This window comes from Leopardus geoffroyi, chromosome C2 (assembly GCF_018350155.1).
Source record: "Leopardus geoffroyi isolate Oge1 chromosome C2, O.geoffroyi_Oge1_pat1.0, whole genome shotgun sequence".
NCBI classification, from domain to species: Eukaryota; Metazoa; Chordata; class Mammalia; order Carnivora; family Felidae; genus Leopardus; species Leopardus geoffroyi.
The window spans coordinates 61,674,568-61,699,759 of record NC_059333.1 but is presented as its reverse complement, the minus strand read 5'-3'; positions in this window follow the sequence as shown (position 1 = coordinate 61,699,759).

Below are 25,192 nucleotides of genomic sequence, written 5' to 3'. Positions count from 1 at the left end.
AAGACATCAAACACTAAGGAGTTGAAGCAGAGAGAGTAAACCTGCATGTCCTTCATACACAAAGCTCCATGCTTACCTGTTTGGCTTGTAGCCCTGCTTCCAGTGAGGTGCACAGTGTTATGCAATGACCTGGGGCTAGAGTATGAAGTCAGGAAGGATAAAGGGGGCAAAGCAAGGCTTGGTATTTTGCAAGTCTGTTCAAGGTAGGTTACAGAATGGATAATTATTCCCAGCGCTTGCCTCTTGGGTACACAAATCAGGCAGATATTGCTAGGAGATAATTACAGGTGTTTCCACAAAACCAACAGGGAAGTTTGGTAGTTCTGGATTATCGTTGCAGAGGTGACTTGGCAGCAAAGAAAACTTAATTATTTAAGCCACAGGGGAAAGTGAGAAACAAACAGTTGTTACAAAAGTGTCATAAATTCAAGAATAAGTATTCTGTCATACATACAGTTTGGAAAGTTAAAAACAGAGTGGCACTACCAATGACAACAAAAATTATTCCACCACATTAGCTTTCCTAACTTTTTCATTTCACCCTTGCTTTGAGCCCCAAATTCCTTCTCTCCACAGTACTGTTTTACCTGTATATACAGACCATAATTATAAGATAGCCATTTGTCACCATTTCACTCTATTTTGGTCTCCAAATATCTCTAGTACATCTTGATTTAACCCTTTGTCCTTGTTGGTGGTTTGTCTGAAACTTCATAGAAAGCTAACTAGTCTTCTGTAATAACATTTGACTTCCATTCCCTTTTCACAAGCTAAGCAAGACATTAAATCTCCCTGGGCCTTAGCAGCACCATTTGTAGCATAACATCTACCATGCCCAACTTACAGGATTATTTCAGGAATCAAAAGAGATGAATATAGGGGTGCCTGGGTGGCTCAGTCGGTTGAGTGTCTGACTTCAGCCCAGGTCTTGATCTCATGGTTCATGAGTTCAAGTCCCCCATGGGGCTCTGTGCTGTCAGAGCAAAACCCACTTCGAATCCTGTGTCCCTCTCTATCTCTCTCAAAAATAAACATTAAAAAAAGAGATGAATATAAAATATGCTTTAAAACTACAAAGTGCAAAATGAACGGAAGTTGATTCTCTATATTTTCTTGATTTGGGAAAATTTGGAAAATAAAGAAATGCAAAAACAAAGTCTTTTCTCAGATGCACAGCTTTATATTAGGGCTAAAAAGTCTCCTTTCTCATTTCTGTGCAGTCACCTGGGGCAACTCCCCTCTACTAAGTTTGCAGAATCTGTCACATTCATATCTCGTTTTCTGATTCTCTGAATCCACAAAGTCCATGGGACATGGAAACTCTGGGCATATACTACTACCCAGATCCTTTTTACATTCCTTTGAGAAGTACACCTTCCAGGATGGAATGTGCCACATTAGTCTACACACACGCAAATACTCCTTATTCTGACGTTCAATTATTTCTGAATGCTTATAGAAGGATTGCTAGAAAATTGTAGCATCAAAATAAAGACAATGCAAAAAGCAGAATTCCACAGGGGGCAGAAAAATAGCTTGGATTTGTGGTGGGCACAGATCCTGGTGATTGGCCAGTATGTTTCCTCAGTCTTCTCTAGTCTGGATCCATCATTATTTTGTTGGTTTGTTGATTTGTGTGTTTTTCTCAATCCAGTTCCATCTATGGCATAGGTAGTACACAGTATTCCCAGAGAGAAGCATCATGGTGTTTGTCAGCCTTGGAGTGTGGTTGAGCTGTGTACCTTTCCTGTGTACTCATAAGTATTTTACCATCAAATGAAAAGATATTTTAGTTAACCAGTAAAAGTCTTACATACTGACTCAGAGGATATGTTTTACTCCTTGGTTTAATCCTAACATGACTAGATTTGTAATGCCATAGCATCTTTGTATGTGTACCTCTTCCATGAATCCTAGACAATATTGCTAAAAGGAACTCAGAGTAGAGGCCATGGTAGATGAAAGAGAACAGACACTGGAGACTTACAGCTACACGGAGTCCACTAATGCAGCACCCACTCTAAGTTCCTGGCTCCCATTCTAACACTCTTACTGCAATACCTGGCTTCCATTTGCTACACGTATCTCATATTTTCTTGTCTGAGAGAGGAATTTTAAAATAGTACGAACAGAAAAGTTAAAGGCCTGATAATTATGCAGAAGGCAGGGTTGATAGTGGCAGGGAGCCAGCACAGAATGAGCCCTTGTGAGCACTTCTGTCTTTCCTTGAGTAGCGGAAAGAGTTCAATCACATTCATCAAAGATTAAAGTGCTTTGAGTTACCCCTCCAGAGCACTTAGAAAGAGATGCCTTCTTCTCTGTCATCCAGAGCCACTTAAGTTCTTCCATCTATTAATTTTCTACATCTGGTATAGTTTTTCCAACTTTCCACCAGAGCTTCCTCTTAAAAACTAATGGGTCATTCAGAAACATCCACTTTTCCTTCTCTGAAAAAGTTTTGAGAAGTTTGAAGGGCAGGAGGATGGGAGAATGGGGTCAATCTGGGGAAAGAAAAAAGTAAAGATTCATTTTGTTTTTAGAACCCCTGGTTTCCAGCTCTGGATCACATATCCGTAAAAATGGTTGTGTAAACTAAATAGAATGACTGGTGGGAGAAAACCTGAATCATTCAACCCTGAGAGAATGCAGGAGTCTGAATCAGGTTCAACTCAATTCAACAAGTATTGATTGACTGCCTACAATGTGCTATCACAGGGTTAGCAAGCTAAAAAGTAAAAAACCTACAGAGAGGAGAGTGATTAAAGCTCTCTCACCTATTGTACTTGGTGCTCTTTTATACCTGAATCTTGACTCACAACTTAACTCATGAATTATAGGAAATTTTTGTGGGAAGTTTTTGCCTTCAGAGTATCCATTTCCCCCCGCCCCACCCCTGGTAATAGGATAATGATTTGCCTTGGGAAAATCCCCTTCCTAGTTTCAACCCATGACATTTGTTAAAACCGATTCCATCACCTGTAACAGGGGAAGAAATGTGATGTAAGCTAAGGTGACCAGCACATGACATTCCCCTAACTACAGTGATTGACTGGTTCAGGAGAGAGCACATGATAGTATCAGAGCAATCTGAGACTATTTTCCAGAGTCACCAAGATACCTTATTTCTGGGGAAGTTTATGAGAGCATAGATTAAGGATCTGAAGCTGCTGGCAACCATATTGCCATTAAAAGAGGCAGAAGAGAACTAATCCAGAGACAAGCTCCAAAAGAAAGAACCCTAAAGCCACTGTTGCAGCGCTTAGGAACAACCCCTCCAGAGACAATCCCCTTTGGAATTCTCAGTTACTTAAGAGAATTTTTTTAGGGCACCTGGCTGGCTCAGTTGGAAGTGTGCGACTCTTGACCTAGGGGTCATGAGTTCAAGCCCCATGTTGGGAGTAAAGCTTACTAAAAAGAAATAAACTTTAAAAAAAGAGAATTTTTTTTTCCATACTCAGCTTGAATTGGATTTATTGTCAGTTGCAATTCAAAGAATAATAACAAACCTATTTGTATATTTGATGAATTATCCCAAAGGATATCAACTTTCCTTCTAGTACCCTTAACTGATAGAAAAGACAATCATTAAGAAATCACATTTATGATTTTTATGTATAGTTGTAGAAGTATGTAATTTATTTTAATTATGCCTTCCCATCAGGAAGGAATCCACAAGTACAGACCAACTCTCATTTGTTAATTTGGATAAAGGTAACACTAAACTTAAAACCAATGAACAAGAATGTAAGTTCCTAGGGAAGGAGAATGAATATTAGGGTGTGTTTATTAATGGGCACATTTGCTGATGGTTTTGTTGACACCTTCTACTTGATATCTCCTAATATAAACAGATCATAATATAAGCACATGTAGGGTCTCCTCTCCCCCAACTGTGTGTAATATGGGACTTACTGAATTCCAAGAGATTGACAGTTCTGTTCACTTGGTCTAAAAGATCCTGGGACAATATCAATTTTCATATTTCAGTAGCATAAAGCTTACCATCTCTATAAAGCTACTTAATTTATTACAGGATGTAATAAATTTTCTAGCCACCATTTCAAGAGTTTTACATGCCAAACATTTCATTGAAACTTCACAAGACCCTATTATAAATCCTATTAAAAATTAGAAAGCTGAGGTTCTTAAAAATTGAATACCGTAATCAAAAGTCAGCTAGAAATGGAGAGCTGGATTTCAAACTATGTCTATATGATCCCAAGCCTAGTACCTTAACTATATTATTCTCAGCCCCTAATAGTCTCACCTTCTCATCTTTTGCTCACTATCATGATTTCCAGTGGAGTCCAACAGAATCTTGAGCCAACTAATTCAATTTCTTGAGGTTCTGCCCCACACGCCACTCTTTCCTCACCTCAATGCTAGGTAGGATTCCCCAACTTCCCAAACTTTGAATTGGTTTTTTTTTTTTTTTTTTTGGCTTGTTTTTTGATTTTGTTGTTGTTGTTTAGGGAGAGAGGGGTGGGGGAGAGAGAGAGACAGAGAGAGAGGGAGAAAGAGAAAGAGAAAAAGAGAAAGAGAGAGAGAGAGAGAGAGAGAGAGAGAGAGAGAGAGAAGATCCCAAGCAGGCTTCATGCTCAGTACAGAGCCCATTTAGGGCTCAATCCCATGAGCCTGGGATCATGACCTAAGGGGAAATCAAGAGTCGGACACTCAACCGAGACAACCAGACACCCCCAAACTTTGAAGATTTAATCCATCTCAGAGAGCAACTACTCAGGGAGACTCAGCCTTGGTGTGGGATAAAGGAAATAACATATCTAGTCCTTTGTAACCCACTGTCCTATTACAAACTCCTCTTCCTCTTTAAATCAATTCCTCTTCTAAAGCAAGCACCAAATCTCAAGTTATTGGGACAGCTTACTCAAATGAAGGACCATTTAATGAGATGCTAAATGCTGCAAATTCCCTCTTCAAAATTACTCCTGTTACTTTCTAATCCTACTACTACCTTTGTTGTACTACCTCCTCTCCTTAGTATTATTACAAGTTCTTCCTATGCAGTATCCATTTCTGATCTCTCCCTTCTCAACTCCAACTGAAGTATAACCTAAAAGACCCTTTACATCACATTACCTGCCAGTTTAAAAAAGAAAAAAAAGGAGGGGGTGCCTGGACGGCTCAGTCAGTTACGCATCCCACTCTTGATTTTGGCTCAGATCATGATCTCTGTGAGACTGAGATCTTGGTTCGTGAGACTGAATCCTGAAGCAGGCTCTGTGTTGACAGCCCTGAACCTGCTTGGATTCTCTCTTTCCCTCTCTCTCTGCCTCTCCCTGGCATGCATACACATGTGCACTCTCTCTCTCTCTAAATAAACTTTAAAAAAGACACACAAAAAACTTCATATTCTCCCATTGTTTGCCGAATGACTTTTTAAAAGTTTTAACATAGCTTCTAAGGATTTCCATAAACTGGCCTCTGTCTACTTCTCCCTCCCTTTACCTCTCACCCCACATAAACTTCTATTCTGGTTTCTGGCCTTTAAAACTCACCTTGTTTTCTCAGCCCTATGGTCTTGTTCATATTGTTTACTCTGTAAGACACACTTTCTCTTGCTTCCACCCACAGTGATTCTATTTCATCCTTAATGACGGAGATTACTTTCCCTCTCTTCTGAAACTCCAACCAAAAATTATTCTTCCTCTGAACACCTAGGGAGCTTAGATATCATTACTTCCTTGGTATTTATTCCATATTGCCTTGTACTACAACAATGCAAATTTCATCCTTTCCACCAGTATTATACTTTTAAGAGAAGTGAAAACTTATACATGTCTATGCACCAATACAGCATCTGGCCTAGTGCCTTGGCTATAAGAGATATTGTACATATATGCTAACTGAATAAATGAAATTTATGAAATGGGTAAAACACTAGGGGAGTCAACATCTGAGATAGTCTCTAAGGATTCTTGCCTCCTGGTATTTAGCCCTTGTGTAACCTCCTCCCACACTGAATAACCAATAAGATATTGCAGAAATGACAGAATGGGATTTCAAACATAATGTCATAAAAGATATTATGAACATTAGAGTGGCCATAACATCAACTATGGACTTTGGGTGATTATGATGTGTCAAGGTAGGTTCATCAATTGTAACAAAGGTATTACTCTGGTGGGGTAAGTTGATAATGGACAAGGCTAGCATTTGTGAAGGCAGGGGTTATATGGAAAATCTCTGTATTTTTCCCTTAATTGTGCTATGAAACTAAACCTGCTCTAAAAAGTTGTCTTTTTTTTAACAAAAGATACTGTGGTTTCCACTTTATGTTCTCTTCCATACGTGTTCTTGGGAAAGGGAACAACCATGTCATACGGACACTCGGGTAGTCCTATGGGTTGGTCATATGGTGGGGAACTGAACTCTTCTGCCAACAGCCAGCACCAACTTGTTTAGTACATGAGTGAGCCATCTTGACAGTGGATTCCCCAATCCAAATTTTCAGATGACTACAGCCCCAGCTAATATCTTGACTGTACTCTGAGACAGAATCACCCAACTCTCCTGCTTCAGAAATCCTGACCCACAGAAACTGTGAGATAACAGGTCTATGGCCTTGAGACCTAAATTTCATGATAATTTCTTACAAAGCAATATATAACTAATACATTAATCCATCATGGTTGTGATAAGCACAAGAATAAGAAAGACCAAAAAACTTCCACTGGGTTTGAGGAGAAATATTGGAAATAATGAATATCTGAGTTGTGCATGCAGATTTTTCTATTGCTAGAGACCATGAATGAAAGTTTTCAGCATCCAGATCTCTGCACAGGTTTCTGACCTATGAGCCATATCTCTGAGTAGTTTGTAATACTAATTATCAAGCATATAATATTGGGGACTGTCATTTGCTTGTATGCCGAAAAGTGTTCTAATATCTTTCCAACAACCACAGGACATAGGTACTCTCATTATCCCCATTTTACAGAAAAGGCCACTGAGGCACACAGATTAACTTGTGAAACCAGCTCTGCCAGGTCTGAAATCTTGAGCATCTAGACAGTCTGGATTTACAGCCCATACTCTGAATCACTATGCTCTGTGAAACATCATGCTTCTTTTAGCACTTGACAATAAATACAGTATTTTACAGAAATCATTTAAAGTATTAAAATTAAGTTTATTTAAAATTGGTGGCTAAGATTAACTCCTAGATTAGCCTGGCAATCTTTAATTGGTTACAAGATGGTTTTACTTTATTTCTTTTGATAGTTAAAATTGTGAAATAAAGCTGAGAGGCTGTCTCATTCTCAACTCCCTTAAGAGACTCCTCTCAAAGCCTTGAGTTTATTTATCTCCAGCCTAGTGGGATTTGAAAGATCCTTTGATTCAGGTTGGGTGCATCAAACAGTGATGTTTGAATCCAGACTGCAATTGTTGATTTTCCAAATAAAATTCAATTCATATTATTCTTTTGTTGAAGTCTGGAAGGAATATGATAAAGAAAAAAGTACAATTTGGGAGATATTTTTATTTGACCTATTTTCAACAAATGCTGTTCAAACTCCTGAGAAAGATAAGAAAATCTGTAAGACCCTACCCTCAAGGAGTTTATAATCTAAGAGTTATAGATTCATTATAATAGCTTCTCAACATCAGTAAAAATAAATTATATTGTAGGAACCCAATAGATTTTTTTTTACATTGTAATTATCCAACAAAATCTTCCACAGAATGGGTCGTAGAGAGTCAAAACAGATCCCTTTGCAATATTCTCAATGCAAACTTACATGTTTATTTCTTCATTTTCAGGGAGCAGGAAGGGGCAGAGCAAAGGGAGAGAGAATCTCAAGCATGCTTCACACTGTCAGCACAAAGCTCCATGCAGGGCTCGATCCCACAAACAGCGAGAACATGACTTGAGTTGAAATTAAGATGCTTAACCGACTGAGCCATGTAGGTGCCCCAAGATGCCATTTTTATAAAACAATTACAGCCACCACAAAACACTCTGTGTAAACTTCTGCTTGAAAATCTTTGTGTATGATAAGTATTTTCAAAATGTATTATTTTAAAATACTATATATAAATACATACTTATTAGAAGTAGTGAAAAAAGACAGATACATATAAAAAAAAAAGTCTCTTCCCTCACCCTTCCTCCATTTCTAGTCTCTCAAGCTAACCAGTTTATGTCTCTTACCAATAGCTTACCACACACCTACACAAAGATTTTCAAGCAGAAGTATACACAGTGTTTTGTGGTGGCTGTAATTGTTTTATAAAAATGGCATCTTGGGGCACCTACATGGCTCAGTCGGTTAAGCATCTTGATTTCAACTCAAGTCATGTTCTCACTGTTTGTGGGATCGAGCCCTGCATGGAGCTTTGTGCTGACAGTGTGCAGCATGCTTCAGATTTTCTCTCCCTTTGCTCTGCCCCTCCCTGCTCCCTGAAAATGAAGAAATAAACATTTAAAAAAATAAGTAAAAATGAGATCTCAAAAACTATAAACTTTCAGTGAACGTTGTTCCTCATAGTATATTATAGATATTCCATCAAGTCAATAGATAAAAGAATTAACTCATTTCTGATAAAAGCTGCATAATGGCCCCAAACTATATATTAGTTTATTCCACCATTTTTTTGTTGATGGCCATTCAACTCTTCTCTAGATACTTTTGTCACTACAAATAGCACCACAGTTAAACATTCCTGTGCATATGGCTTACATACAGCTTTTATTTCTAAGATGAAGCTCTATGGGGTGGGGAGGTCACTGGGTATTGAATATCTATTTTCAGATTGTAATAGAAATTTCTAGATTATTTTTCATAGCTAGATTACAGTACTTCATTTTGTCAGGTGCCAAAGAAATCTATGCTATATCCTTGCCAGCCCTATATCTTCTAATTCAATAGCTTAGTTAATATGGAACTAAGGGGAAAGACCTGGGATCCCCCTTAAAGGGAATCCACATGGGAACCAAACCTACAATTGCAGACCATCTGTCACCATTCAACTGAGCACAATACATATACTGAGGTCCAAGTTGGATATTCTATTCCTCCTGTAAGTGAGGTCCTGCAGGACATCTTGAATTGTGCTCACATCCAACCATAAAATGAGAATTCACTGAACTCTCAGGACACTTGTAAGCCCCTGAAACAGATGGTGTATACCTCGATACCCAAAAGTTAGTTGGTAGCAGTGTGCATTGTGAAGTCCTCAGCACTTGTATTTGGAGAAGACTGGACAGTGTGAAAACCACCCCATCATATAATCATTTTGAAAGATACCTCCAGGGGTGCCTGGGTGACTCAGTTGGTTAAGCATCCGACTTGATTTCAGCTCAGGTCATGATCTCATGGTCATGAGGTCAAGCCCTGCTTCAGGCTCAGCAAGGAGCATGGAGCCTTCTTGGGGTTCTCTATCTGCCCCTCCTCCACTTGTGCTCTCTCAAAATAAACATTTAAAAATTAAAAAAAAAAAAAAAAAAAAGATACAGCCAATGGCCCATTTCATTTCCAAACAAGAGGATGTTACAAAGTAGTTTTAGTTTTGTAAAGGCAATTATTATTTCAGTATGGTTTGGAGCCTCAGGAATTCTAAAACAGTATAAATGTTGATAGTGAATTAAAAGGCTTAATTTTAATATCTAGACAGTTGAGACACTATGGTCAATTCATACAGACAAATAGTGTTACTACTTCAGAATATTACTCACACTGACTCTTTTCAACTCCTAAAATATTTGTAACCAAATGAAAAGTTAAAAACAACCTGGTGACATTTAAAAATTTTTCAGCCTCTACCTTCACAACGTGTGTGGAGAGTTTTCTTTTCTTTTAGAAATATCCTCTAATAACCAACAATGGATTGGTATTCAAAAGAAAATAAATAAATAAAGAAGAAAGCTTCAACCTAGAAAAATGTACCAGTCCCTGCAGTAGAGAAAAACTATAGCTTGGCCTTGGTCTGTATGATTTTTCCAATTCCAAATTGGAACACTAGACTATATTGTTCCTTATCTCTCAGAATGCCAAGAAACCAATTATGTTAAATAATATTGCCTGAAGGGATTTTTTTTTCCAGAGTCACTAGAGAAAGATCAATGCAATAACCTAGGACCTCAAATGTCAATATTTAGTTTTAGGAAGCCCATAGTTTTCAAAATATTAGTTTTGTTAAACAATATTTTTCAAAACAGACTCAAAAACTAACAATATTCCTATTGTGATCCTTTGGTGTATAGCAGTTAAAGAATATATCAGGACTAGTAATAAAGTATAAATAACAAATATTTACCAAAATAATATTTCAATGAAAACATAAGGCTCTTATATCAATCCAAAGGACTTATTTAGCTGACTACAATCTTTAATAGAAATATCAATCGGATGGGTTGGATATTCACTCCCTGCATTACCCACATACTGCAAAAAACTGCACATTTGTCTGACTCACATAAATAATAAATTGTCCTTTGTACAAAGATGAGCCTTTATTGTTCAATCCCTCAATCAAAATGGAAGTGCCAAAATGAAAACTATATCCCCAGGCAAGAAAAGGGTGAGCTTTAGGAGATACGGGATTTAAAACAAAATTAATATTGTAAAGTAAGAAAGAAGAGATTGAAATATATATCAGGGGAATAATATCTAAATAACTTAACATTAGCAAGGGATCCTGTGAGAAAATAATGAGCTATTTAAAACATATGTGCAGAACTCACCACAGGCAGCATTTCTTCAAAGGAAGGAAAAAAGCTTGATCTGGTCAGGGCGATGACCCTAACAGTAAAAGCTCTGGGTTCTATTTCACATTGTTCCATTGAGATTACTGTGATGATTTGAGGCAGACCATGTCTGTCGGTGGAGTCCCAAGTATTTTCCATATACCCCTTCTCAATATTCATCCAGTGAAGCTATGCTATAATGAGCCCAGGTAAAGCCAGAAGCATAAACATTTAATAGCAGAGTTCTCAATAGGGAATAGCCAACAAATACAGCCTATTACTCAGGTTTACACTGTGTTGCAAAACAAAACAAAGACAACACACACACACACACACACACACACACACACACACACAGAGTTTCTGGAGAGAACGAGGTCACTATTGGCCTCTTCAAAGAGCTTGATTGATGGATACATATGGATAGTACCTCCCTGTCTTTATCTTCTTCATTGCCCACCTTCCTCCAGATTGGCTGATCCAAATTGTTCAAATAAGAGGACACACACTGGGCCTTTCAAATGTTGAAAATTTCAACAATCAATTAATAATGCCCCTCAGGTTCCTTTTTGTACACTTATTGTCCCAAGAATTTGGAGATTTAAGATATGATCCAAGTATGCATACTCTTATCCACCTTATTTAGATCTCTCAACTTTGCATTTTCCTCTGCTTCTCAAGGGTGTATGTAAGGCCTGAACTATAATATCCAAGCCTGGGTTTTAGCTGGAAGGTGAAAATGATGCAAGTAAGCCTCTCGGCCTCTTTGGTTTTAGGCCATTCAATATACATCGCTTAGAAAAAGACTTCTCTGCACCAGAGTTCTACATTGGAGTTGGGATCCAAAGCTCCAGCTAACGGACATATATTATTTTTTTCTTGCTTTGGCCTCCTCTGTGAAAATATCTCCTAGAGTCTTCCTAGGTGAGAATGGCCAGGAAAGATTTGGATGTGCAGACTCTAAGTCTTTTAGCCAAATACCATTACACCATTTAAACAGCATACAAGCATAGGTAACTTGCATCCTATTTTGACATGACTCTGTTGCTACAAGAAATACAAACCATAATGTCATATTTAAGTACTTACAAATCCCCTAGAAGTTGTAGGTTGAGTATTCTCTTAGCTATGAAACTAGTAGGTCCATGGTAAGTAGTTTCTACTTGGACAGAGAACCACTTCTCTGAAACTTTTGCAGGGCATGTAGACTGCTTCGGGCACTGTTTTGGCTAAGGCCATGAGACCAAACACCATGCAAGGGTTCAATTAGAAACGGGCCAGGTTCCATAGAGTACAGATCAATGTCCCCAAGCCTTTTATCTTCCACATTACACATTTCTGTCCATCAGCCACTCACGTTAACATTCCCCAAATCTCCCTTCTCCTCATTACTCAGCTTCCAAGTCTATTGGCTATTCCTGTTATTCTATGGCTAAAGATTAGGCTTTGTTAGCCTCCATTGAGAACATGTATATACCTTCTAAGCCTTCTGAAGGAGTTTGGGGGTGATGTTTTGCAATCATTCTCTCAGTTGTCACCAGGTAAAACAATTCCTCCTGGCATCACATGTTAGCACATCCCTATATAGGCGTTCCTTCTCTGATCCTGCAATAGGCATAAACCTTCTACTCTCCTTTAGGTTAGAGTGATTCTTCAGGGCTATAAAGATCCCTTGAAGGGCACTATAGTAGAGTCTCTTGTTATCTCTCAGTACACTCCAAACCCAGATGTCCTATGGGCTTAGCCATAAGACCTTGTTAGTTGTCCCTAATACCTGCTCTCCATTTCTTCCACAGCAATATTTTACCTGAGTACATGACTACCTAATTAAGGATCTTTTTTAGTCTTCATTGTAGGTGAAGGTGAAAGAGTCCAATGTTACTAATTCAGACCACTGGGATGTGAGAAGTGTTGTGTCCCTTCCAGGTCCTGTTGCTAAAAACAATTGGACATATACTCCCCTGATTCCTTTCTACTTCCCACTGACTGCCTAAGAGACAGAAAGAAAGGGAACTTTTCTCCTAAACCCAGAGATGAAAGCCTGAGGCTGAGATTGGCAGCACTATTTTACAGATCTGGATTACATGAGAGAGAAATAAACTCTTATTTAAACTACAGTATTTTGAGCTCCATTTGTGATTGAAATTTTAATCTGTAAATAGCAAATCTCCCTCCCATGTATGTTTATAGTCACTCTCCAAATCGCCTAAGTAGTACAGTTTTCCAAGACAAATAAGCCCAACTATAACAATAATCCTTGATTAAGCAATTCTAGCATAAAGGACCTTGAAGGGGGCTAATAGTTTTATAATCCTCTAGTCAACAAAGAAACAGATCACATTGTTTATAACTGTTGTGAGTTCTATTCTGCATGTTGCTAAAGAAGTTTTCAAGCATCCCACATTCTTTCTTTACAACTGGTCCAATTCAGTATCCTATTGTGCAGAACCATATAGTTTTCTTTACTAGATGTGGTTATCTGAAGAGTGAAACAACTATGCCTCTCTTTAAAAGAAATCGAGACATGACCACCAATCACACATCCCCTCAACCTAACCCAAGAAGAGGAATTTGCTGAGCTCTTATGAAAATTGTCCCCATATAGCTTCTAAATTGTTCCTTTACATCTCAGTCTGAATATTAAGGTGGACCCCCCACACACAAAGGCAGACATTCTGCAGTATTTTTCCATCCATTGGTGATAAGGGCTGCTGCTATTTTCTCTCTGTGGGATACACAAGATGATTTGCTATAGTTCCCATTGTTTATAAAATAGTGTTAACCAAATTCTCTCATCTGAAGTAATAATCTGTCTCAATAATTATTTCACATCTTTTTTACTCTTTCCACTTCCTTCTTAGAGGGTCCCATAATAGCACCATGTCATCCTAAAAGGGACATGGAACTTTTAGGTAGGTCCTTCTGGAAGTGGAAGGAGAAAACCAGAGCAGACTTTTATAGCAGTTATGAGCCAAGAAATACTGTGATGTCAATTTTCAGGCATGTGGAAATGTTCCCCTGGGATTTTTTTTTCCTTTTTTTAAGGATCCTAAGAGCCAGTTTGAGAACCACTTGTTTAGGGTGCACAGACCATCATCAAACGTTACTATCAACCATTGTTTGAATCTCAATCTCCCTATATTAGAAATTGTGATTGAGACAGAGAAATCCCTTACCAAGTAACTTTCAAAGGAAAGGAAATGAAATGTAAATTTGTTCTACATTTCTTAACATCTGCTTCAGACATTTAAGATGCCTTCTAGGAACATGCTAACACCCTTTCATCTCTCTTATCAACTTACTTATTATCCCATAACAACAACCTGGAGTTCTTTATGTCATTCTACATATCATTCTAAAGAAGCCATCCCTCCCTTTTCACATTCTCCCCTCCCATTGCCTCCAACACCATCTGTATTACACAAGTACTGCCCGATAGATTGATCTGAACCACACCATTCTGTTTGCACTGTCCAATCCACACCAATCACAATCGATACACATCAATTCCAATATGTTGCACAATCTGTCATGCATATGCCATTTTACTAAACATTCACATTGAATGGAATAATAAATGCTGTTTTTTTTTTTTTTTTTTAACATTGAGTACAGGATAACAACGACTGTTCTTCAGTTCCTTGCATTATGGCTGACATAAGACAGATAAATTAGTACTCCACAGAGTGACAAGACACAATTGGGATTATTTTGGAGACCATACAACCATATGTCAATATACCTCTTGCATTACTATTAAACACTGAATCTTTGGGAAGCAGAAGGCTTTTTGGATGATTTGATGTTTACTCCTTTCTGACTTAACTGCCCTAGCACAATCATTCTAATGAAATGGGCAAAGGCTTTGTGAAACCAGTGTCTTCATTAACACCAAAATGGTTACCGTACCCAGGCTCCATGTGTATTATCCCTTAAAAGCAACTGATAAATAATTCCATAAAGTAGGTGAGAGCCTATATATTGACATCCACACTCACAAACTTACAGGATTTTTATATTGTTTATCCAAGAAATATTCACTGCACATCCCCTTTCCCTGCACTAAGCCGTATACTCTGCTAGAATACTGAAGTGCTGTACTCATTTAGCAATCCCAAAACAGTGTCATCAGCCCTAGAGCATGCTCTTTTGTTCAGCTCCTTTTCAATTCAGTGATAGCTGAACAATTCACTAGGTGATACCTGAAGGGAAAATAGAGAAAAACAAAATTCTTTGAGTTTTCATATTTCTTACATAATATAGAAATTAATGACCCTAAAGAATGTGTATTTTAACATATTATGATGTTGAAACACTCGAATCTATACTGACACACACAGAACCAGAATACAAAGTATTTCCGGTAGAAGAGAGAGAGAGAGAGAGAGAGAGAGAGAGAGAAAACACAAGGTTTTTCTGCTTTTAAATAAGCCAGTCAAATAGCTCAGCCTGAAATGCTGTATGTGTCAGCGTGAGATAATCCTGCCCTCTCTTCCTCTCTCCTGCTTCTCCAGGGAAATGACTCACACCTGGTCACTGCCCTTGATATGATGTTTGATATTCTAAATTCCCATCAGCCCCACACAGCTAGAATGATGTCAGCACAGTTGACATTGTTAGATCCCTGCTCTGCTTACATCAACTCCCTGTCGCTCGGGCGTCAGATGAGTGTGGCAAAGGGGAGAAGGAAGTCATCATCTTCTTAGCAACCAAGCCCACATAGCCAGGATCCAAAAATGACATCTGGCACTTTGCTTCGGGGATTTCCAGCACTCCCAGAATTTCAGCCAGATTGGAATACTGCTGCTCTGAGTTAGAAAGAGATTACTGATCCTCTTCCCAGCAGGCTGTGTATACTTTTACAACACTTCAGATAAAAATGCTGGTCACCAAAGCACTTTTTACCGTAGTCCTCATCCCATTATTTCCTCAATTCTTCTGGGATATCATTCATTGATATTTTAGGAATCATATTACTTCCAGTTAAAAATGGGAAAGCTAAAATGAAACGGTCTTATCCTCCTACCTAGAATCAAAGGTAGGTATAATATAATCAAATTGGATGAAAAATAGAAATGATTGGGCTAATTATATCAATAGTCTCTTAAAATTATTCTACATAAAGTGTGGCAGTATTTTTGTGTCTCACATGCAGTATTACAAACATTTAGCAAAAAAATACAACAACATAATGAACTCAGACAATTGCAACCTATAGAGACATTCAGTCATATATTGATTACTTGGGGGATGGGATAGGGAAAACTTTGGGATAGAGACCTAATAGAACATTTTGGAAAGTATTGAGCTACAGTGCAAGAACTATGATAGCACCATGTCACCATTCTGTAGCTGTCAGAATTTCTAACAACAGAGATTGAATATCTACTTTCCAAAAGCAATCTAAGTGATTGTGAGTGCCTTTACTACTTCATGTCAATGGACCCGATTACTTTGTAGCTCTCTCTCTGCTCACTTACTTACTCATCCAACAATGTTTCTGGGTAGGATCTCTGTCTCCATGACACTTGGGGACAAATGGGAGATTTAGGTAAATAACCAGACAACCACAGTACTTATGTGCCTTCATAAGAAATAAACCCAGGGTGCCGAGAATAGGGATAACCAGAGCCCAACTGAGCCCAGAGCCCAGATATGAGGAAAAGTCTTCAGGGAGGGCTTCCTTGAGTTTTCAAAATTCTGTTGTATTGCAAATGATCTTCCTAAGTCCTGACACCTTATCCAAACAGTACTTCCAAGCTTTTTAACAAGCAGCTCCATTCAGTTCAGACAGTTCATTTGCTTCCTGACACGGCCAAGTTACCTTGAGCATCCACATCCCACAAAATGAGAAGCAGGGATTACATTTGGCCTCCCATGGGAGGGAAAATGAAAAGAGTTCAGAGAACTCTCTAACTCTCTTTTCAAATCTCAAGGCCTGAAAAGGCAGGGGCTGGGCACCTTGTAGTTCCCTCATCCCTCAGCAGATTACTTTAGAAGTCATTGCCATTGTTCCTTTACCTATCTCTCAGCTTCAAGAGACTGAGCTCTTTGAAAGGATAATGATTCTACCTCATTTACTCCATAGTATCCACTAGGTATCCTCCCCCCACCCTGCCCCAGTCTGACCTAGGCCCTGTAACATAGAACATAAATATGGTCGTTGAACTATTTTGTTTCATGCTTCTACATCTCTTCCTGATTTGAATACTGGCTTTACCCCTATATTTCAGAACAGTGTTTCCCAACCTTTTTCAAATACTAGCCCACAGAGAAAATGATCAGGTTTGTTAGGCACATTGTAGTAAATAGGGGAGGTTGCTCCAGACTCTCCCAGCTGTTAGCCCCAGGACCTGCCTATTGTCCCAGGACCTCATCCTCCACAGTCTACCCCACCTAAGAGTTTAGGGGATCGACATCAGAGCAGCATATTTGAAGCTCATCAGTTGGGAAGCTCTTCTGGTTTAGAGAGTTAAAAAGGAAGAACAAATTGCCCTTCTTCCACTTGACTTTTTGTACCCCAGCTTTCCTTCTTAACATTTTACAGCACTTTTCCTATTAACTTTCAGTTATAGAAAAACATATTTTTATGTTTTTTTAGAACACTTGCACATTACTGGTGGGAATACATGATGCAGCCACTGTAGAGAACAGTATGCTGGTTTCTCAAGTAATTAAACACAGAATTACCATGTAATCCAGTAATTCCACTTCTGGGTATAAACCCCAAAGAACTGGAAGGACTGAACAGATGTTTGTATATGTATGTTCATAGCATTATTCACCATAGCCAAAAGATGGAAACTTGAACGATCTATTAATGAATGAATTAGCAAAATATGGTATATACAATGAAATATTACACAACCCTTAAAAAGGAAATTCTGCTACATGCTACAACATGGATGAAACTTGAGGGCATTCTAAGTAAAATAAGCTAGTCACAAAAGGACAAATATTGTATAATTCCACTTATATGATCTATCTAGAGTAGTCAAATTTACAGAGATAGAAAAAAAGAAAAGGTAGCTGCTAGGGGTTCAGGAGAAGGGGTAATAAAGAGTGATTATATAATGAGTGTGGAGTTTGTTCGGAAAGATGTAAGAATTCTAGAGATGGATGGTGGTGGTGGTTGCAGAACAACGTGAATGTGCTTAAAGTCATAGAACTACACATTTCATATAGATAAAATGGTAAATTTTAGGTTATATATGTGTTATCACAATAAGCTTTTTAAATGGTATATTCAGAACACTTAAAATGATAACTACTACTATAACTATGTATGGAATGATTAATGGGATCCCCGGATGCACTGTTCATTTGTCCAGACATCACGGAAGGCACTTTCTCATCTTGCAAAGTAGAGATTGTCAATAAATGTTCATTAGTCCCAACCCCAACCCATGCCCATCATTACAACCACCAGTATCTGTTGTCCAGATGGGTCCCTAATACGGTACACATTATGGAATTCTCCAGTCATTTCAAAATGGATCTCAACTTGACTTCTTTGTCATGAGCACAGACCCATACAATTTTCCATTCTCACTCTTGCCTTAAATTTTTAATAAAATGTGATTGATTAACATTTAAATGCAAACACAAAAGCCTTGATCGACCTGCACTTACACTGATCAATGCTTCCAAGAAATGCAAAGCTCTAGTCCCTTGAAAACGGAACATAGTTTTGGAATGACAGATTTTCATAGGGTGCCTAGCATTAGATTAACACTTTTCTCATGATGTGTTTACATAGCACAGCACAGAATTTAACATGACTCCAAGAGCCTATTCTTTTGCTCATTTCCCTTGCTGTCTTTCCAAGTAAAAATTACACATTGTTTCTCTCTCACTCAGCCTCTATGCCTTCTTTCTCACCTTCATTTTAGACTCTTAGAGTCCCATTTTTTATTTTTGGATAAGAAAATCAAATTGAGGACAGATTAAAGAATAATCTGGCTGGGAGTCAGCAGAGGGTAGAAACTGGCATCCAGTTGTACAGCCACAAAAAATTCTATGATCAACCCAGGAAAAATGACCAGGAACATGATTATCCTATGCCTAAACACTAAGTTTAGTATTTTAATCTCTTGACAACACAATATATAATTGAGACAAGGCAATTTGGAGCTTATACTTCAATTTCTTCATCACTGTAGTTTCAAACAACTGCTTTCAAACTACCTAGCACATAGCAGGACTTCAATTCTACTCCATAGTAGTATCTTCTAAATCAGTGATACCAGTTTGCTGAAAAAAGTTGTTTAGTAGAGGGAAATGTAATCAACTTTTAACTTATCTACAATACTTTCACTATCACTGAGACCTGGCCCTGAAGGGTTAGAAAGGGTTCCCTGAAGAATTACTATCCACATGAAAAAAACAATCATTGTCATTAAAATTAGGAGAGGGTAAGGAAGAGTTTGAGCTTTGTCCTAGGCAATGGAGAACTATTTAAAGGTTTTAAGTGGGCAGGAGATATGACCAGATTTATATTTGTAAAGTTCTGCCATTTGGAGATGAAATCGGATTGAAGAAAAAAAAGAATACTGTGAGATTAACAGGGTTTTTTTTGTTTTGTTCGTTTGTTTTTCTCAGTAGAAATGCTTCTTGGGTAAATTTTTGAAGGATAAAATTTTGCCATGGAGAAGCCCTGAAGGTTCACTGGGTCCCATAACTAATCATGGTCCATCTCTGACCATAAACAACTTCAAACCAGAAATGACCCCAAACTAGACTAAGCCTCCTTATACTCATTCTGCACCTAAAGCATTGGGCCAGCTCCCAGAGCTGATCTTTTCTTTCTAGCTCCTTATGGGAATCCCTTCCTGTTTGTTCCATAGATACTTCAAATTCAAAGTGCTCCAAACCAATGGCCTTCTTCTGTCCTCTCTCTCTTCTAGACCACAGCTATGCATCCTATATTCTTTATTTCAGTAAATAGCATTACCTTTTCTATCAGAGCCTTAAAGCTAAGAATCTTAGCACATGCACCCACACTACTTCATCTACTATCTCCTAAATACCTCCTAAAGTCCTTCCTTCTTTTCTGACCTCATTGATTGTGCCATAGTCCAGACCCTGTCATCTTTAATTTCAACTATTATAATAGTTACAGTTGCTACCAGGCCTCACTGTGTTCAGTCTCCACCTGAAATTCCCACCCCCTAAACTGCTGCTGCACTGAACTTGCCCTTATGCAAATCTGATCATGTCACTCCCTAGTTTAGAATCCTGCAATGACAAACCAAGTGAAACTCAAATTCCTTTATACAGCTCTTTGTGGTTCTTGACCTCTTAGCTAAGCTGTCTGTTTAGTATTATCTCTTGTCACCTCCAACTTCAGTATGCCAGCCTTAATTACCATCTCTGATTGAGAAACTCTTACTCCAAATGTCAAACTCCACTTCCAATGTCAATTTTCTTGTGCCTTAAAAGGAATTAGCAACTCTTTTCCTCTGTGTCCCAAAAGCACTTGGAATATGTTAGGCTCTAACATTACTACTATAGATTCTAATTATTCATGAACATGTCTTCCTCCTACCCTCCAAATCCCAGGTCTTAGCTCTGGTTCCACTGGCTCCAGGATGAGTTTTGGAGAGTTCCATGCGCCTTCAAATAACATGCATAACTGTGTGCAAATGTGGGTCCACACATGCAGGTAACTTTCGTTAGCTCTCAAAAGGTGCCTATGACCTAAAAAAAAGTTAAACATCCACTACAGCCCTAAAACATGAACTTTTTAAGGGCACCAAATATATTGTGTGCTTTTTTTGTATAACCAGTTTATTGAAGAGTCTGATCTCAGCAGGGCATAAACATGAAACAGTTTTATTTTTCTCTAATCCTTACTTTGAACTATGTTCTGTCAAATCTTCCTTTCCTGCTCTTTAATGACATCTCAGACAGACTTCATAGCTTTCTGCTCTCTTCCAGTTATTAAAAAGACCAGTTCACTTGTTTGGTTCCTGATTCAAATAAACCAATTCTAAAAACACATCTTTGAAATAGTCAAAGAATTTGAATATGGACTAGTATTAAAGAGTATCATGAAATTATTGTTAATACTTAGTATAATAAAATTGTGATTACATCTTTAAGTTCCTAAGCATTAGAGATATATGCAGCAATGTTTTTAAATAAAACCTATGAGGTACTTGGGATTTGATTTATAATACTTCAGACAATATGTTGGTGATTACTGACGTTGGAAAATAGGCATATGAGTATTCTTAATAGTATTCCACTTTCATGTATATTTGAAATTTTTCCTAAAGTAGTTTTTTTCTAAATTCAGTCCAATCCTATCTAAAACTTCATTCTCACATCCAGCGGTATGCTAGTAAATGTTTGCAAACCAGCTCTAGGGGGAAAAAAAGAGAAAAGCCCTGGTTTGCAGCATTTGCCAATTTTCATAGTGTAAATACTACCATGGCCAATTCCAAGTGCCAATATGATATCATTGAATTCAGAGTTGGGAAAAGATGCACAGGAGCACGCTATTTAGATGACATTTCCAGCATACTGATACAGTAAATGTAAACAGCATAAAGTAAAATGCAGTAGAACAATTAAGAAGTGATGACGGAGTATGTATTGCCTTTGTTTTCCTAACTTTATGTATTTAAGTGTATGTTAGTATAACTTAATTTTTATAATGGTTGATTCACAGGATTCCTAAAAATTTAACAGTCTACTCTCATGAACTGAAATAAGCCAGCTCCAAAACACCTCTGCAATAGCTTCCCCTTTGTCAGCCACCTAATACAGAAGTTGAGATCCACCGCTCTAACCTGATCTGATACATCTCCTCTGTTCCTTACTCATTACTGTGAACATACCCAGTTCTTTTTCAATCAGGCATAACCAGCCAGGGAAAGAGAGAGGCAAATTACTGCCCTCCATCTGCCACTCTTCCTTCATGCGACTCTGAATCCTTGATTCAGGAGCGCCCTTTGAAGGAAATCCTGATTTGCTCCCAGGCTTCTTGAACCCTGTGTTTGCTTCAAAATAGCGATTCACATACCTACAGAATGTAATAAGTGTTTCCATCCGTCGTAAAGTAACAGTTTAAGTCTTCATGTATTTTAAAGCAAGAGGAGGAGAGAAACATTTTTATTCCTAATAAACAGTGTTAGGGTATTGAGGTCTTAAATTACAGAGTAGCACCCTCTTGGCTTAAGCTTAAGTACAACATATGCACTCATTATTTATTAACCATTAAAACTTTTAAATAATCCAATCCATGCTGTTACTTACATTTGTCTTTTCCATATTCTAAATCCTGTGACTTCACTTTAACAATGAGAAACCATAATGTGTATTTTCATATCCCAGTTGAGAAGACTAGATTTATTTCCACCACTTTCCCCCAGAACAACATCATGCATTTTAGGTAGAAGAAACAGACCCAACAGAGTAGTCTAGCACAGCACTTTATCATCACTAAAGCAAATTCACCAAACAGTATATACTGCACTTCCTATAATTTTTGGCCAACTTTTACTCAACCTAAATAGTATAAATTTACATGGATTTCCATGGTGTGAATCAATTCTGAGATGGCACTTAAATGATTTGGCTTCTGCAAGAGATGACTTGTCTATGCACATGATAGACTACAACGAATATCTAGATACCATCTCAATCCCCAGAGGTAGGAAAATAATTTCAAAGCACACACACACACCAGCTAGTTAGTAAGAGAAATATTAGCTAGAATGACACTCATGTATATAAACCTCATTTAATACTCCTAATTCTACTAAGTATTAAAATGCTCGTTTTGCAGAAGAGGATACCAAAATTCAGAGTGTTTTTTGGTTCACCCAGCTAAGAAGTCAGAGAGCCTGGATGCAAATAAAATCTGACTCCAAAGCCTGCACTCTTTGCCCTAAATCACGTACTCTTCCAAATCTGGGGCTTCACCCTGGTGTGCTGACTCTAATGACTTTTCTACCACAACTAGCACCATATTAAAAGTCCACATTTAAAACTTCATTAGTGCAAATCCAGGAAGGAGCAAGAAACAAGTCCTAATGCCCACTAAAGTAAGTAAAATCTTAAACTCTTCCATCCCCCCCCCCCAAGCTCTCTGACACTAATGTGAAACTGGGGGCAAAAAAGCAGTGATGGGTTGTGATGCTTGGTGTTCTTGCCTGTCAGTACCACCCCCATGTGTGAAGGGGTCTATACAGTAACCCATTCAGTGCAGGTCAGGAGAATCTGTTAGTCTTTTCCAGCCTCCAGCACTCATCTGTTGTTTGCTGCTGAAGCTCCACCACCTAGAACAACGCCTGGACTATCGTTAGGAGCTCAAGAAATGTGTTGACTGGATAGAAGCTACTTCAGATGAGTAAGATTTTGAACACAGCAAGCTTAGTGCAAGATCCAAGGCTCATCTTGTGTTCTCACATACTGACTTAAGATGAGGGGAAAAAGTCCTTCACAGGAGAGAAAGCAATCATAAGCTCAACAAATGTGCTGCATTGCAGAAGTGCAGGTTGAGAGGTTGAACTGAAAAAGTAAAAGAGTAAAAGTGGCTTTCCTTCTTGCAAATAAATGTCCCTTGCTTTTTATGACCTTTATGCTGAAGATTATTTAAAATATTACTGAAGAATGCAGCTAGGGTGCTGTGAGACAGTCATTCACTTGTTGAGAATTCCCCAGAGGCTTCTAAACAAGTACGCACAATAATTTTATGTATTTATTTTTGATGGAGGCTGGCTTTCAAGGTTCGCGCCCTTGTCCTCAGCAATTTTTTAATGAGCGTATCTGTTACCTCTGAGGGAGACAATTGCTACAACTGCTTGTGATGGTTCCTCATTGACATTCAGGAAGGATCTCAGAGACATCGAGCTTAAGAGAGAATCCGTACAGCCTGTCTGTTGGGAAATGAACGGCCCTGAGTGAGTGCCAGGTTGTGAGCAGTTCTGCCACAGAAGGTAGTGGTAAAAATCAAGGAAATCATACAACATATCTGGAAACTGTGAGGGATTAAAAAAAAGAAGGAACTGCCATTGAAATGCTAATAATGGTGCCAAATTAATACATTTGCTATCATTTTTACCTTGATTTTTTTTAATGTTCATTTTTGGGAGAGGACTAAAAAGAATGGGAAAGGGGCAGAGACAGGGGGAGGTGGGATCCGAAGCAAGAGAGAGAGGGAAACCGGATCCAAAGTAGCTTTGCACTGACAGCACAGAGCTCGATGAGGGGCTCCAACTCATGAACTGCAAGATCATGACCTAAACAGAGGTCAGATGCTTAACCAACTGAGCCACCAAAGTGCCCCTATTTTGTTTGATTTTTAAATCAGAGACTAAAATGGAAACTTCCCAAATGGCTAACATTCCAAGTAAAGGGATACTGGGCTCTTACATTTGTGCCAGAAATCCTGCACAGAGCAGCAGCTAAGCGTTCACCTTTCAGGATGGCCATGATGTCACTGAAGAACGGATAATCATAGTGGTACACTATTTCAAGAGAACCTCACCTATCAGGAGCACATCAGCTATTTTTTTTTTTCTTTTTTTACCCTACCTGGAGTAGGGTAGGTATATACAGGGGGAAACGAAATGGCCAAAGTCATTGTCACTAAATTCTATGAGCCAGAGCACTCTTTCATTCTACCATTCCAATCAGAAACTAATCACTCTCAATTGTACTTTGTGTATAATTCTAACAAGTTTGTCTGTCATTTACAAGACCACAGTGTACTACAAGCAACATGTTTTTATTAGCGAGAAGACCTTCTTGATCACATAGTACATTGATAGTGGAGGGAAAAGGTATGTGCATAGTGCCCACAACACGAAAGACAATTAAAAGTGGATACAAACTCAAATATCATAGCAATCTAGAAAGAGTAATGTAGAAATGAGTGCCTGGTATACCCTGATGGCCCTGGAGGGCATCACTGCTCTGCAGAATAATCATTGATGTGCACAATGAGGACTTTGAGTCATCAAGAAAAGGTTAAATAATGTTCAACCTTCTTTAATTAAGGCAGCAAAATGTACAATCCATTTTAGAAATATATCTTTAATAAGTGCCTTAAATTTAAAAAAAACTTTAAGTTGGTAAACCTGTTACCTAAAAGGACTTATTTCTGAAGAGTTCTGACTCCCTGAAGCTTTCACAAATCTTGCATTTATTCTTTAACTTTCCTTACCCCATTCGCAGGGCTGAAAACTATCTGTGCCTTTCCAAGCATCTGAAACTAGGTCTTATCCTTCTTGATTTACCTTTTAGCTAAGTGATCTTACTACTACCACCACTATCTCTTAAAATCTATCCTAGAGATCACAGTGCTTGTGGCTATCAAAGCCCCAAGCTATGGAGCTAACACCTACCTACTACTTAGTAAGACTTCATCACTGCATCAGTGAGATCACTGTGCTGGAAGCTACTAGGGATAGAAGGAGGGTACAGGGATGAATTAGTGAAGGAGAAACCAGAAGAACACAATTATTCTTGATT